The sequence below is a fragment of the Pyxicephalus adspersus genome, chromosome Z, assembly GCF_032062135.1.
Source record: "Pyxicephalus adspersus chromosome Z, UCB_Pads_2.0, whole genome shotgun sequence".
In the NCBI taxonomy this organism is placed as follows: domain Eukaryota; kingdom Metazoa; phylum Chordata; class Amphibia; order Anura; family Pyxicephalidae; genus Pyxicephalus; species Pyxicephalus adspersus.
In genome coordinates this window covers 28,866,358-28,870,230 of record NC_092871.1, presented here as the reverse complement: position 1 = coordinate 28,870,230, position 3,873 = coordinate 28,866,358, and the positions used below count along the sequence as shown (strand labels likewise).

Here is a 3,873-nt window from a genome sequence, read left to right as displayed (position 1 = left end):
ATATTGTTAATTCTTTTACAGTAGAGTAGAAGGACATCTATTAAGGTAGCTGTCACCTTGAAATAAATCTTCAGATGCTCAATGGGGTAAATGTTCAAAATGCCCTGGATAACAAATAAATCTTTCATCTGCTAAGATCCATATACTAAGTTAAACAAGTTTTCTTCCTCTAATATTTAGTACATTAGTTAATTAATAGGAGCAAGACCTCCATATTTGCAAAATTACTCCAAATTAGTATGACAGTTAGAAAACTAGCACTTTCAGAATCGTATGTCAAACAAAGTGGAAGGTCACATTCCTTTCCTATAGTTTTAGATTAGATTGTCACAATGGAACTTTTCAAGGAGTGTGATAATGTATTACCAAGTGAACAGAGAGTTGGTATAGGTTGTGTTGGAAGCAGGAAAAATGGGCATGTGTAGGAATCTGAGCAACTTTAACAAGGACCAAATCATAATGGTTGGACTGGGCCAGAGCAGTTCCAAAACTGCAGGTCTTTGGGGTGATTTCTGTATTCAGTGATTAGAATCTATAAATTGTGGTTCAAGGACAACTGGTGGTCATATCCATAGAGTTGTATGTGCCCAAGGCTCATTGATGTATGTGTAGGAAAAGAAGAGAACTGTTCTTCAAGATATTAAAATTTACTCTGTAGAAATAAATAGTGATAATACAAGCTTGTGTCTCATATGTGTATGGCCAGAATTAAAGTTACCCCTTTACTCTAAAAATGGGCAGCATGGTGGCTCAAAGGTAACACTCTTGCCTTTGCAGCCCTGGGTCCAAGTTTTGAATCTTGACCAGGACACTATCTGCATAGAGTTTTGCAGGTTATCCCTGTGTCTGCATGGGTTTCCTCCCACATCCCAAAAACATGCAGTAAGGTTAATTGGCTTTCCCTCAAAATTGACCTTGGACTACATTAATGACATTTGACTATTGTAGTGACATTAGATTGTGAGCTCCTTTGAGCGTCAGTGACACGACTATCGGCTTTGTACAGCGCTGCGTAATATGATGGAGCTATATAAATACTGTGTAATAATAATTACAACTTATTTTACTAGTATACTTTAAAATTTATAAAGTCTACTAGCAAATGGACTTTTTCTTTCTATTAGGCAGTAATATGATTTACGCATTGGGATTAAAAATCTGGATAAAAAAATATTTTAACAACTTTATTTTATATTAGCAAAAAGGCAAAAACTGCAGCAGGAAGAACGAGGTTACATGGTCTTGGAATGCAGATCTGGAATCATAAAGCAAAACTTTACCACTTTCCCCCACAAACAGACATTTTGGAGGAGTTGGCAGGCATTTTATTGCAGAAGAAATACACTATACATATGAAACTCAGTATATATTTTTGGCATGCCTTGGCACCATATAGAGGAGGTACGTGAGGTTAAACATGGCGAACCAGAAAAAAAATCCTGTTTTAGTTCTAGTATTGGAGCTTATGGAAGGGGAGGTTAATGTAGTTTATTTTTAATTTTAGGCTGTGTATTGTTTTATTAGTATTTTTGTTTTTTTATCTTTTCTAGATTGACAGATAATATTAAACTCATTTCTTAGATCCCTTGCAGCTATCAGGACTCAGTAGTTAAAGGGACCAATGTCTACTCGGCCGGCCATAATATCTTGAATTAAATGTGTTGTCTGATAGATCAGATCCAAAATGATGTACTGCATGAATCAAAATAAAACTACCGTAATATTTAAATACAATCAGTTTATCTTTTCATGCCATTATAAGTGATTAGAATCTTCCCCAGCCATTAGAACATATATTGTTAAAATTTCAAATATAGTCATTTTCACAAAACCAACACCAGGAAAACATTTTTTAAATACTTAATAAAAAACAAAAACACTCTTGGGTATAAAAATACAATTTTTATTGTTTTTTTGGACGACTTTAGGCTCAAGCTTTTAAAAACCAGGTAAGTCAAATGTATTCTATTTTGGTGATATGTTTAAGTCACAGTAACATTTCAGAGAAAGTCTTGAGCAGATCAATAAAACATCTAAACATTAGAAACATTGTATTATAGTTTACTGTTCCAAAGTTCATTTTAAAAATGAAGAAAAAAAGAACAAAAACATTGTGATCTAAAAGTATTCGCCATTCACCGCAGTACTGGCACTTGGGTAATATTGGTGGACACCATGCAGTCTCCTGTTTGTAGTGGCAATGGATCACAGTCATCTCCACCTGAAGGCAGGTACAAGTTGATCATATCTTGAAGGTCTCCTAAAAAGGATCTCTGAGTGTGAAAGTTATTGGAGGGTGGACATGAAGTAGGCTCTGATTTCACCACTGATCGTACGGAGCCATGGCTCATGACAGAAGAAATTTCCGGATTATACACTGGGGACACGCTGTTGGTAGAAGTTGCATTCATGTAGGTCTGAGCATAATACATCATTGGGTTGTATTGTAGGCCACTCATGTCATACCTGTGCATCTGCTGGATTTGGAGATTGTTCATCCCTGGATGTTGTGTGTATCCAATCTGATCCTGCATCAGTGAATAAGCCCCTTTGGCCCAGGCATTCATATGGGCATAATGTCCAATGTCAACAGTGTTGGTAATTGGGGTCTTACCTTGCACCAACAGGTTTTCAGGCAACGAGTACCTGTCCTGTTTCAAGGGAGTCTTGGTCTTCCTCCTTGGTCTGTATTTATAATCCGGATATTCATCCAAATGGACAGCTCTCAGCCTCTTGGCCTCATCTATAAAAGGTTTTTTTTCTGTATCATTTAGTTTCTTCCAATCTGCCCCCAGCCTCTTGCTGATCTCAGAGTTGTGCATTTTAGGATTTTCCTGGGCCATTTTTCTCCTCTGTTCTCGGGACCAGAGCATGAAGGCATTCATGGGCCGTTTGATTCGTTCCTGGTCCTTGGTGGCAGCATTGCCTTTACTCCCCGTGGTGACAGTTTCTTCAGCCGGTGCATTGGTTTGCTGCATTGGGTTCTTGATGTTATTTTCCAGCATGTTATCCATTGGGAGCTGAAAGTGCTGAATATTGCAAGAAACAAGTTCAGTAAGAAGCAGAGAAAACAGCAAAGACCCTGGATTGGATGGTCTGGTCACTGTATTCAAACTTTTCCATTTTCTCTGCTTTTAAAAAGTGTTGTGTCTGGGCTGAATGAATGCATAATCACCCCCAACAGCCAATCAGAAGCTTCCCAGTCCTGCCCCCAACTTTTACATTTTACTAACACCTCAACCCTTTCCAGACCCCCCCCATATCATTTTTATCATGCAAATGGAGTTCTTATTTATGCAAGAAAAATAGGTAATGCCCAAATAAGCGCTTTCCCACTTTTAATGTTTTTGCTGTTACACTAAAAAAATAAATATATATATATATATATATATATATATATATACATATATTATAAAGTATTTAAAATATTTACAAAATAAACCCCCAGTAAAAGCCATTAAGAAAAAGTACAATGTTTACCAATTGTTTATAATTAAACTTGACTTTTAGATACTTTGTCGCATTGGATAGTGCTTTTTTCAACATTCAGTATAAAGTAACTTTAAAAGCAACTTTATAAAAATGTTATTTGGAAAAAGTGCAAAATCTCAGCTAGAAATTTCTTATGATCTGACAGATCAGATCTAAAATGTTTGGGTGACACTCTATAGTTCTGTGAAGAATAATCTAATCCCATTTCAGCATGTTGGATCCAAAAAACTCAATGTTATACAAACTTAAAGTGGATATGATTAGTGAGATCAGTTTGTAGCATATGCAATGTAAGTTATACTATAACCAAAAGTAGCAATTATCACTTTGTTTTTATTTTGTTTTTATTTTGTTTTATAAATTATATTTATAAATCATTTA

General features: G+C 35.8%; 1 pseudogene; it reads right to left on the bottom strand.

The window, feature by feature from the left end:
* Nucleotides 1-2,055: 2,055 nt before the first annotated feature.
* LOC140343830 (transcription factor Sox-3-like) lies at nucleotides 2,056-3,014 on the bottom strand (annotated as a pseudogene).
* Nucleotides 3,015-3,873: the final 859 nt, after the last annotated feature.